The sequence below is a fragment of the Peromyscus californicus genome, unplaced genomic scaffold (genome assembly GCF_007827085.1).
Source record: "Peromyscus californicus insignis strain IS unplaced genomic scaffold, ASM782708v3 Scaffold_9__1_contigs__length_137607984, whole genome shotgun sequence".
Classification (NCBI taxonomy): domain Eukaryota; kingdom Metazoa; phylum Chordata; class Mammalia; order Rodentia; family Cricetidae; genus Peromyscus; species Peromyscus californicus.
Window position 1 is genome coordinate 74512291 of NW_026294617.1, and position 13137 is coordinate 74525427.

The window sequence follows — 13137 nt, forward strand, 5'->3', positions numbered from 1 at the left end:
CCTTAATGCCCAGCAGAGGACACTCTGTAAATCCAAAGAGTGAGACTGGGTCAGGACTGGCAGAGGCCTCAGTCTGCCTACCCCAGGGGTGGTTGGTGGGGATGGAGTTTTTGCCTTTGTTTCGTTGAGACAGGTTCTCTGTAGCTCAGGCTAGCCTCAGCCTCGCAGACACTGGAGTTAGAATTGTGTATCGCCATGCCAGACTGCCATTCTCTTTCCTAACTTGGTTTTTATTGTAGAGGTTTCCCCCAACATCCACATGGTGCATATGCTGAAAAGAATAACTATTTGGGACTTAGAGCTTAGTTGCAGGTTTTGGGTGTTGTAGAGGCAGCTACAGTTTTCTCTTTATAGTTCTTAACATATAATTAGAACTCAGTGACGGTTGACTGTTTCGCCCCACCCTAATTCCTGGGGAGCAGTTTTGTTTTGGCAGTCTCACAGGGAATTGATGACTGATAAAACCATTTCACTGCTAAGTAAATTATTGCTGTGGTGGGGCACACCTAAAACCCAGCATTTGAGAAGCAGATGCAGAAGGATCGCCAAGAATTCAAGGCAGCCTTGGCCACGAGTACCGCTTGTGGGTACTTTGGGAACGTGTGTCCCCCCCAAACAAACCAAAACCACAAAAAGCCTGTGAGCGCTGAATTGAGCAGAAAGTGAAATTGAAGACAGAAATTTTTTTCCTACTCTAGTGATTGATCTTTATCGCCCATTCTCTATAGCTCATCTCCTTACCTTCCCGCCTTCCTTAAGAAAATGATCGTGTGTGTATATACAGGAATGTGAGTGTATGCCACAGTGCATACGAGGGTCAGAGGTCAACCATGGAGTTGGTTCTCTCCTTCCAACTTTCTGTGATTCCAGGGATCCATCAAACACAGGTCACCAAGCTCACCCAGGCAGGGCCTGACCCCCAGCCTGATGACCTTTTTCTTCGTCTTTTGATGTGGATTTCACTTAGCCTAGGCTGTGTCATGAGGGTGACCTTGAATTTCTGATCTTGAATTACGGCCTCTACCTTCCTAGGGCTGGGATTATAGGCATGCCTGTGTTACCGTGCCCAGTTCACACACGGCTGAGGACTGCACGCAGGCTTCATCCACGCTGGGCAAACACCTTATCAACTGATCCACAGCTCGGCCTGGGCTGGCTCCTTTCTGTTCTGTTGACCATGTGCTGGAATCTAGCTCTCCCTAAAGACTCTCACCTGAAGCCCTCCCCATTTCTCACCTGTTCAAACATTTAGTGGCCCCTCCCCTTTCAATTTGCGATCGGGAAATTAGGTCAAAGTTGACGGGAAAGTTTTTTACACGGCTTGGTTTCCAGGGATTGGGGGGGTGGGGCAGGGACAAGAGCAGGAAAGAGGGTCAGGATGGAGGATGGAGAGACGGGAGGCCTGCACCCGGGTGTGTGTGGACACAGTCTAGTTACTCAGACTTGATATGAGTGGCGGGAGAGGCTAACTACACCCCAGGCCACTGAAGAGATTCGAGCTTGCAAGAGGCGGAACAGAGGCACCCTCTCCTGATACCCCAACCCCCATTCCCACCCCATCGAGCGCTGTCTACAAGATTCAGGTTTCTTTCTGAGGTTGGTCTCACTTGTCGCCCAAACTAGTCTGGGACTCGCTCTCGCACGGCTGGCAATCCCACTGCCTCAACCTCTGAGCGCTGGGCTTCTAGGTGTAAGTCGCCACACCTGGCCTTCAGAAGGAGGGTTCTCTGGGCATGGGAATGCTGTGTGGACCTGTGCTGTCGGGCACAGCCGCAGGAGCACATGGAGCTGCCGGACTGTGACGAAAAATGGAATTTCAATTCTGTGTAATTAATTTAGACTTAACTAGCACGGCGTCACTAGTCACTGCCATATCCTGCAGCACAGCAATTAGCAGGGGAAGGAAGTTGCCAGAAGGCACTCCCCGAGAGGAAACCCATCCCTCCCGAGAGCCGAGCAGGCTGCACTCTGCTTCCTTTGGCCTTCTCTACACAATTTCTGCCTCACCCTGGGACATTCTGTCTGCAGACTCGCTTAGCTTTACTTCCTCAGCACCACGGCAGCTGTTTCCCCACTTAACACTGGGCCTTCTTTTCCCATGCTCTTCTCACACGCTTTTCAATCTTTAAAGAGCCACAGCCTATGTGTACAGCCAGGAGTAGAGATCTAGTTCTGAGTATTATTTATTCATCAGGTCCAATCTAGTATTGGAAGATCTGAGGAAAGCCAAAAAGAAAATTAAAAAGAGAGAGAGGGAGAAAAATCCCTAAAGAAAATAAAATTAATAGCAGGGCCTGGTGTCACATGCCTGTAATCGGGATACTGAGGCAAATGGATCAAGAGTTCAAACTAGGGCCGGGCATGGTGGCGCACGCCTTTAATCCCAGCACTCAGGAGGCAGAGGCAGAGGCAGAGGCAGAGGCAGGCGGATCACAGTGAGTTCAAAGTCAGCCTGGTCTACAAAGCAAGTTCCAGGACAGCCAGGACTGCTACACAGAGAAACTCTGTCTTGAAAAACCAAAGGGGGGGGGGGGGGAGAAAGAGAGAGAAGGGGGGGGGGGGAGAGAGAGAAGAGAAAGAGAGACACAGAGAGAGAGACACAGAGAGAGACAGAGATCAAGCTAGTTTGGGCTACACAGCAAGACTTTTTTAAGACTAGAGATGAAGCTCAGTGGTAAACTGTTGGCCTGAAGTGCACAAAGCCAAAGCCTTGAGTTGGATCTTCAGTACGGTGTAAAAAAAGCCTGGTGGCTCACACCAGCAGTCCTGGAACTTGAGAGGCAGAGGCAGGAAGATCATGGAGGGTCAAGTCATGCTCAGCTGTTTAATGAGTTTGAGGCCAGCCTGGGATACATGAGATCCTCTCTCAAAAAAGGAGACAGAAGAACCAGGAAATTCAGGCCATCCTCAGCGTATGGTATCGAGTTTGAGGCCAACCTGGGCTACAAAGTGACAGCTACAGGTAGTTAATTAAAAAAATCAAAGGCCTTCTTTAAACACAAGGAAAATGAAGGCTCCAACTAGAGTTGGGGCGTTGAGAGAGAACATTGCGGAAAGAGGATGTAACTAAACATACAGTCAGCAAGAAGTAATCACACAGGTCTAATGACACTGACTAATATCCTGTGTGTGTGTGGTGTGTGTGTGTGTGTGTGTGTGTGTGTGTGTGTGTGTGTGTGTGTGTGAACCTGAGCACAACTTTGGGTGTTATTGCCTTGTCCACAATTATTTTTTTTTTAAGCTAGGATGTCTCAGTAGGAGTTTGAGGTTCACTAAGGAGCTCCACTGGCTGGCTAGGGATCCCCAGAGATCTTCTTGTCTCCACCTCTCCACCACTGGGGTTAGAAACATTAGTCAGGTCCTGCTTTTTCAGTAGGTTTGGGGGATTCTAACTCAGATCCTCCTACTTGTGTGCCAAACACGTTATTGACCGCGAGCCCCTCCCCAGCCCACCCCTGACTCATTCTTTGAGCAATCCACAGAGTCCTGCCTGAGTTTCTTTTCCTTGAATCACCTCGAAGTGACAGAACACAGAAGGGAGATAAAGAATACACTTAACTGGCCCTCCTGTCCTAAGCCTCCTAACAGGAAGATCTCACCCTCCTCCATGCTGACCTTCTGTACACAGTATTTCTGAGGTTGAAAACCCCTCCCAGAGATGGCTACAGATCTAGGGCCGCAGGCCTTGGCCCAGTAAGTACGAATCTAGAACCTGGAAAAAGTTCAGTGAGGAGCCCTCCGATACAGTTCTGTCTTACTTTATCTTCTATCGCTGTGATAAACACCGTGCCCGAATGCAGCTGGGAGCGGAAAAAGATTTTATTTGACTTACATGTCCAGAGCACAGTCCATCGTTGAAGGAAGTCAGGAACTGATGCAGAGGCCATGGAGGGGTGCTGCTTACTGGCTTGCTCCCCATGGCTTATTCGTCTTGCTTTTTTATTAATCTCAGGGCCACATGGTTAGAGACAGCACCACCCACAGTGGGCTGGGTCCTCCCACGTCAATCATTAATCAAAACGCCTCACAGACTTGCCCACAGGCCAGTCTGATGGAGGCAGCTCCTCGTTTAAGGTGCCCTCCTCCCAAATGACTTTAGTGGGGGTCGAGCTGGCAACTAACCAGCACAGGTACTTAGGAGAAATAGTTATTAAGAATGCCGCAGACCCGGGACCTGTGCCCCCTGTGTCTCCGGCAGCCCTGTGACTTTGGACGGCGTGTTTAAACTCTCCATGCCATGGGCAGTTCATTCGCTGCCACCTTGCTTTCAAGTTTGTTTATTTAATGACTGTGGACGGCTGTGTCCTCATGTCTGTCTGTGTTCTGTGCCATCTCGTGCCCTCCGGAGCTCGAGGGAACAGAACAGGAGTCAGAGACGCTTGTGAGCTGCCGTTGGGTGCTGGGAATCCAGGCCAGGTTAAATGCTCTTAACTGCTGCCCCATCATGTGTCTTTTTTTTTTTTTTTTTATAATAAGGTGAATCGCAATTAAGGAAGATCCCTCCCCCCCATGTTGACCTTTGACCTCTAGATGCCCCAGCTTTTGTGTGTGTGTGTGTGTGTGTGTGTGTGTGTGTGGTTTTGGAGAAAGAGTCTCGATAGATAGCCCACATTGACCTCACTCTCCTGACCCTCTTGCCTCCCAAATGCTGGGATTGTAGACATGTGTCACCCCTAGGTCAGACTGTTCATCTAAAAATGAAAGCCAATCACACAACTGACCCCAGAGGTGTTGTGAAGATCACAAAAACGTAAATGGGGCCAGCGAGATAACTCAGCGGGTAAAGGTGTTTGCCACCAGCCGGATGGTAGTGGCGCACGGGAGGCAGAGGCAGGCGGATCTCTGTGAGTTTGAGGCCAGCCTGGTCTACAGAGCAAATTCCAGAATCAGCTCCAAAGCTACAGAAAAACCCGGTCTCAAAAAAACAAAACAAAAAAAAAGGTATTTGCTACCAAACCTGATGACCAGAGTTCAATCCCCACTACTCACATGGAAGGAGAGAACCAACTCCTCATAAACTGTCCTCTGACTTCACACACACACACACACACACACACACACACACACACGCACGCACGCACGCACGCACGCACGCACGCACACTGATGTAGGGGCTGGAGAAATGGCTCAGTGGTTAGGAATGCTTGCTGCTGTTCAGAGGATCTGATTTGGTCCCCAGCACCCACATCAGGTGGCTCACAAACCCAAGCTCCAAGGAGTCTGAAGCCCTCTTCTGGCCTCCTTGAGCACCCACAGACACGTGCTGTTCACTCACACAAATACAGGCTCACAAACATTTTAAAAAAAGGAACAAATACTTTTTTAAAAATATATAAAGCACAGTAAGTGGAGAATCTATCCGGGCACTGTTAGGCCAAAAAGTGTTTGTTACTCAAAATCAGCGCAGCCTGGGCAGCACGGTGCACATCTGTAACCCCAGAGGAGAATCTGCTCCCACAATTGTTCTCTGACCCCCTCAAGCACACTGTAACTGAATCTGCTAATGTCTCCAGTTTACACATTTAGTGTTGCTTAAAGTTTTCCTGCCTGGCCCACAGTCAGGACAAATCTCTCTCACCTGCCAGTCACACATCCATCAGACCCAACCAAGTAAACACAGAGACTTATATTGGTTACAAACTGTATGGCCGTGGCAGGCTTCTTGCTAACTGTTCTTACAGCTTAAATTAATCCATTTCCATTAGTCTATACCTTGCCACGTGGCTTGTGGCTTACCGATACTTTACATCTTCCTTGTCCTGATGGCGGCTGGCCGTGTCCCCTTCTCTAGCTTCCTGTTCTCTCAATTTTCCTCTGTTAGTCCCGCCTATACTTCCTGCCTGGCCACTGCCAATCAGTGATTTATTCATTGACCAATCAGCAACACATTTGACATACAGACCATCCCACAGCAATTTAGTGTGGTAAACTGAGGACCAGGGAATGCAGACATTCAACACAAGACTAGAGAGCTCTCCAATTCCTTTTCCTCTCTTTCTCTTTCCTTCCTTCCTTTCTTTTTCTTCTTTTTTTACATTTCTTCTTCTTCTTATTATTATTTTATTTTATTTTATTGTTTTTTTTTTGAGACAGCGTTTCTCTGTGTATCCCTGGCTGTCCTGGATCTCACTCTGTAGTAGACCAGGCTGGCCTCGAACTCACAGAGATCCGCCTGCCTCTGCCTCATGAGTGCTGGGATTAAAGGCTTGAGTCACCACCGCCTGGCTGTTTTTAATCTTTTATGTGTATGAGCGTTTATCTTCATGTATGTATATTCACCACTTGTACGTCTGGTGCCTGCAGAGGTCAGAAAGGTCCTGGAACTGGAGTTCCAGAAGGCTGTGAGCTACTGTATATACGTGCTGAGAACCGAACCTTTTCCTCTGCAAGATTAATGGGTCTCTGAGCCTTTTCTTCGGTTTTAGAATTCCTTTTTCTAAGGTATTCTGATCTTTTCCCAGAGGTGGACTAGCGGGTTAGTACAAGGGTCTGACGTCTTGAGACTACCCACGAGGCCCAGTTCAGTTGATCTAGATTGTTCTGGTCCCATCCTGACCTTCCTGGGCTTCGTCCTTTCTAGTCTTTCTTCAGCCTGTTCCGTAAAGAGAAAAGAGTGACCAAACTCAGTACGCTGGGATGTTTCTGTGTACCGATTGCCTGTTTATCTCCAGGCAACAGGGTGATGGAGGGAGAGAGACAGAACATCACGGGGACAGGATTGTGAATTCCACGTGACCTGAGTCCCGGGATGTCAAGCGAGGTCCATTCTCTGTCTTTTTTTGGGGTGATGGAACTACTGACTAGACATCTTCAAGTCAACCGAGCAGTCAGTAAACAGGCTCTTGGAAATGTCTGGCTAGGTGCTCATCGCGGGTATTTTTAACCTCCTGGACAGACGGAGAGAGAGGAAGGGTTTCAGTTGCTGGGAGAGGAGGGGAATTGGGGGCTTCCTTTATATAGCTCCACGGATGAAGACTCCTCCACTGACATCCTCTCCCACCCACCCGGACTGACGGCCGGTTCTGTGTGTCTTGCTCTGTCCCTTCTCCCCGTGGGCTTTCAGCCTTGCCTCTTTCCAGCTGCAGAAGCTTTCTTCCTGTCCCACACTCAGAAAGTGGGGTTGGGCAGGGAGCCAGGGCTCTTTTCCCCATGGAGGGAGTGCTCCATGTCTACCTCCCTGGCTGGCCCGCGGGAGGGCTCCAAACACTCCGGAACCCTCTGGGCCCTACTCTCCCTATTCCTGGGAACAGAATTTAAGACTGAAAACCCAAGTAGAAGAGATGCCTGTGGAGGCCGGAGAGATTGAAAACAGTGACCTGTTGACATTGCTGCCTAGAAAACCAGGTCACGTGGGAGCTGGAAGGGCCGGGAAGCAGAGATTCAATTGCAAGCCTAATAGATCCTGTCGACCATGGGAGGAGGGGTCCTGAAAACTGGGCATGGGGCTGAGGGGAGAAGAGAAAAATTATGGAACTTCTCAATGTGGCCTTCGTCTTCTCTTGGCCTTCTTTTTAAACCGTCAGCCGCACCCTCCGCCCCTCCCTCGGTTCCTTCCTATGTCCTAGCATTTCTTCCCAGACTCTCTACCCTGTTTTGCGGTAAAGGAAGGAATTCTCAACACAGATACTCCAAGGTTGCTGGGAAGCCTGCAGGGTGGTGGAATTTCAGTCTGTGATAGAATCCCAGCACAAACACACTGTGATTTGTGTTCCTCTTCCTGTATCTTGATTTTAGCTGAAGTTGACAAAACAGAGCACAAACAGAGAAAAGGCCAAGCCAGAGGCAGAGCACTAGCCAAAACAGCTTGCCGATGTTTAGAAGCCTGCACGGCGTCTTCCTAAAGGTTTGGCTGTAAACATTTAGAAACTCTTATTACTCCATTTTAGGGGCCCGGTGTGGCATTGCATTCCTGAAATCCCAGCATCTGGAAGCATGCGGCAGGAGGATTAATAGTTACAGGCTACAGGCCACGGCTGGCAACAGGACAAGCTGTTCTCAGAGGCGACTGAAGTGGGGGGGGGGCAGGAAAAGTGGTGAGATAGCTCAGAGGGAAAGGCGCAGAGTCTGGTGACCTGAGTTCAAGCCCCGGAACCCATGTAAAGACGGAAGGGGAGAACAGAGTCCACAAACTTGTCCCCTGAGCTCCGTGTGCACAACTGTAGCACAAATGCACATGCACCTGCAATTTCATACAACACACACACACCCCAAAATCCAAGGGGGGAAATCTCAGCACTAGGGAGGCCGAGACAGGAGGATCAGGAGTTCAAGGCTATTCTCTGCTGCATAGCAAGTTTTAGGTCAACCTGGGTTGCATAAGATCTTATCTGCCACAAAAATAAATAAATATATAAATAAAACAAGAGGAAAATTATCTGAAGTACCTGGAGGACTGTGAGGACAAGTCTCAGTGAAAAGACCTCCTTGTCCACAGCCACCTCTGCTGGCCAGGCCCCGAACAACCCCTGAGAGGTCTGCGGACATTGCTGACACCCCTGGACAGGTGTGAGGGTGCTGGTTTGGACTGGAAAACAAGAGTCAAAACAGGATCCAGGCCAAGTAAGGGAGAGGTGAGGGGCTGAACGCAGCCAGATCCAAGTATGGTCAGACAGGAAAAAGTCGCCGGGTGCCCGAGGGAGGCCTGGGTAAGAAAAGGACTGCACAGCGCTGCTCTTCTCCCTGAGCGAGGGGTTGGCCCTCCCACAGAGCCCAGCTTTGCTCACTTCCTTTCCCCACCCTGCCGGTGGAAGCATTAACTGGAGAAGAAGGGAGTTTCCTCTCAAAATGGTTGCAAACCTGACCAGAACAGAGCAAAAGAAAAACAAACATCAAGGCCTTTGTCCCTGTCCAAAGGGGACTGCAGGAGTCATCTCCATGATAAGAAGGACCTCCAGTTTAGGCGGGCTTTCTTTCTTTTTTTTTTTTTCTGAGACACGGTCTCTCATAGCCCAGGCTGACCTCAAATTCACTATGTAGCCAAAGATGATCTTGAATCCTCGGTCGTCCTTTGTCCCGCCTTTACCTCACCCGTCCTTGGTTAGGTAGGTATTCCTTGCTGGGTGTGGTGGCACCTGTCGGTAATCCCTGCACTCAGGAGCCAGGCTCTCAAATCTGAGACCAGCTGGGGAGCCTGTCTCACCCAGAAGGCTGGAGTCAGTCAGGAAAGGTTCAGTCAGGAAGCGCTTGCTCTGCAAGCCTGGGGACCCGAGTGTGGTGTCCCATCTCTGCAGCCCCAGGGCTGGGGACATGGACACAGATGGACTGCTGAGGTCAATGTCCAGCCATCCTAGCCTACTTCAAAAGCTCAAAGCCAGTGAGAGAGCCTGTCTCAAAACACAAGCTAGAGCATACACGAGAAACAACACTTTAGGTTGACTTCTACCCTTCTTATATAGACATGTATGAGCACACGCATCTGCACATATATGAATATGCACACAAACACAACCTCACATTCCTCACACTTGGAATAAACCAAGTGTGGTGGCACAAACCTATAATCCCAGCACTTTCGAAACAGCCCTGGCAGTCCTGGAACTCTAGTTCTGGACGAGACTGGCCTCGAACTCAGAGATCCGCCTGCCTCTGCCTCCCGAGTGCTGGGATTAAAGGCGTGACACCACGCCTGGCTCGAGAGTAGCAGGGTACTGGGGACAGGCAGCATTTCAATGTTTTTTTTTTATTTTCACTTTTTTTGGCGGGGGTGGGGGGGGGGTGGGGGGGTGGGGGTTGTTGAGACAGGGTTTCTCTGTGTAGTTTTGGTGCCTATTCTGGATCTCACTCTGTAGCCCAGGCTGGCCTCGAACTCACAGAAATCCTCCTGCCTCTGCCTCCCGAGTGCTGGGATTAAAGGCGTGAGCCACCGCTGTTGGCTCTTTTCACTTCTTTTTTTTTTTTTTTTTTTTTCCGAGACGGTTTCTCTGTGTAGCTTTGCGCCTTTCCTGGAACTCACTTGGTAGCCCAGGCTGGCCTCGAACTCACAGCGATCCGCCTGGCTCTGCCTCCCTAGTGCTGGGATTAAAGGCGTGCGCCACCACCGCCCGGCCTTCTTTTCACTTCTTAACTATAAACCCAGAGAGGTAGGATCATAGGATTGTGGCCACTCAGGGAGCAGAAGGAGTCTGAGCCGTAGGGAGCACAGTCCATAGCTGATGATCCTGGGATCAGAGGAGGTTTGAGAACAGAAAGTAGTCATAGACGCTGATGACGGAAGCCTTAACCTCTCTGGTCCTGTACTTGGGGCTAGATCAGTGTGTGCCTACTAACTCCCTCTGGGTTAGCCAGTGGACAACAGAGACACATTAAATCCCACTGGATTAGGCAAAGAGTTCTTTGTGATAATACTAGAAAATAGAATTCCTAATTGGGATTTCACATTTCTATATTTATGATTTCCTTGGGGAAATATAGGTCTCAGTAGGGGAAAAGTCAGTGGAGAAAAGGTCATTGCTAGCCTGGCCAGATTACCTAACTGGACTATTCCTGTCTAGCTCATTTATCTCCTCGGCCTTCTGGCCAGGCGTATTTGAGGACAGATAGGAAGGACCAGTACCAGCAGCCCCTTCTCTGGTCCAAAATCTCTCTGTGTTGCCCTTGCTGTAAAAGTCCTGACCTGCAGGTTGTGACCTTGACCTCTCCACTGAAGGGGTCTTCTGCTTTCTTTCTCGCTGCAGGAATTGCTGATCCCCAGCTACGCTGGCTGAAAAGGCTCTTGGAAACAACTGGCCATGTGCCTGATGTATCTTTAGCCCGTGGGGCTGAAAATAAGGCGGGGAGATCAAGGGGACTGAATGAGCTTGGCAAGACAGGGACCTGTCCCACCATTTGGAGGACAAAGGTTGGCGTGACCATTTGGGATCGGTTGTACTGCCTCAAAGACAAACTGTCATGAAAACCGGGTCATGTTTGAACTCTGCCCTGCCTGGGTCTTGCTTTTCTTGGCCGGTGACCTTGTTGGACAAAGCCAATGACGAGACCCAGTACCATGTGTACCTTTGCAAGTGGATCGACACCAACTCCACTGGGTAGTAGGGTTCTCTGGAGACGTCAGACAAGAAGAAACTGAGGCACGGAGTCTTGAAACTTTGACTTTCTGAAGGAAACCAAGCAATGAGATGGTGCTTTGCCTGTCAGAAATGACAGTCACTCCCCCTGGCCCAGCTTTTTGTTGTTGTTGTTTGTTTTTCTTTTAAGTCTTTTGAGGCAGTGTCTCCTATACCCCAGCTTGGCTTCAAGTTTTCCATGTAGCCAAGGGTTGTAGGCATATGCCACTATGCTTTTTTTTTTTTTTTTTGGTGGCTTTTCGAGACAGGGTTTCTCTGTGTAGCCCTGGCTGTCCTGGAACTCACTTTGTAGACCAGGCTGGCCTCGAACTCACAGAGATCCTCCTGGCTCTGCCTCCCAAGTGCTGGGATTAAAGGCGTGCACCACCACCGCCCAGCGATTATGCTCTGTTTATGTGGTGTTGGGGATAGAAAGGAGGACTTGGAGCATGCTAGGAAAGTGCTCTACCTATGGAGCTACACCCTCAGTTCCCCACACCCTGCTTTGTTCTTGACCAGTCCACACCCTTGTTTACTTTCAAAGTTCAAACAACCATAAAAATGAGTTGCAGAGACCAGCTACCTTTTCCTTACCAAACCATAGGTGCCTAATTATTCTATCCATCTGTCTTCTGGCTTTCCAGTTTTCTTGGTTCTCCACAATCAACCTAAACTGCACGTTGCGTCCAGATCTCTGTGTGGGCTCTCCTCAAACCACTGGAGTTCCTGTACCTACCTGTTTGCAGACTCACAATTTTACATGTCCTGCCCAAGTAGGAGAGGCCCGGGAGGGTAGGGGTGGCACATGGGTCAGGGAGAGTAGGTTTCCTGCTGTAGAAGTTACTCTGTAGCCCAGGCAGGGGGCCCGGGGACAGTTTAATCAATAAGAACTGTCCCTAATGGGTGTTATGTACATGAGTGCCAAGCACACCTGGGTCTGGTGTAAATGTTTGTGAGCAAGACCTCAATGGCTAAGGTGCCTTTCCAGGAAGGTTAGCTTTGCCCCTGGCTCCTGGACCTAGACTCGGGCCTCTGCCTGTCTGGTAGTGCTTCTGGGAAGTTGGGGAAAGGTCAGTGGAAACAGTTTAACTCATGCCTGGAACCGCTCAGGAATCCGGGGAAGGTGCGGAGTCTCGTGTCATCGTTGGCTTTGTCCAACAAGGTCATCTGCCAGGAAAGGCAGGCGTCCAGGCAGGGCAGAGTCCACGAGTGGCCTGATCTCCACATACTCTGTCTTTGAGGCAGCAGTACAACTGATCCCGAGTGGTCATTCCAACCTTTGGCCTCCTTTCTCCTGTATCATGGGAAAAGGGACGTGAAGGACCGTGAGTGTGGAGAGCTGGGTGGAGATGCGGCTGCTGCCCTTCTCTGCTACCTCCTGTCCAGACCTTTGTTCCATTGCTTTAAGAATGGACCCGCAGGGCTGTGGTGAGTTCAAGGCCAGCCTGGGCTACAGAGGTTTTTTGTTTTTTTTTTTTTAATTAATTTATTATTTATTTATTTTTAGAGACAGGGTTTCTCTGTGTAGATTTGGAGCCTGTCCTGGAACTCGCTCTGTAGACCAGGCTGGCCTTGAACTCACAGAGATCCGCGCCTGCCTCTGCCTCTCGAGTTCTGGGATTAAAGGTATGCGCCACCATGGCCCAAAACCCTGTCTCAACAAACCAAAAAAGAAGAAGAAGTTTCCAGGGACAGTGAGATGTCTCATAGGGTAAGAGGAGGGTGCCGATTCCTGCAAGTCATCCTCTGCCCTCTACACACACAAGCCATGGTGTTCCTCTAAACCCACCCCACCCCTCCTCACCCTGCCTGCCTTCAAATAAATGAAATATAATAAAAAGGGAGTTTCCAGAGGAGCATCGGTGGGCTAGCAGGTGCCCCCAACAAAGCTCTAAATTTAAGTGATGAGGTTAGGATAGTGTCTCCCTCCTGGGTGTGTAGGGGACGCAGTGGAGAAAGACGAAAGAAAACCTGTCAGGGTCCTTCTCTTGTTTCCTGCTGTCCCTCCCTAGCTACAGCCACAGCAGCTGTGAACTGTGGGAAACCCCAGCGACAAGTCCCCTGGCTCCACCTCACTCCGAGAGCTAGAAAAGGA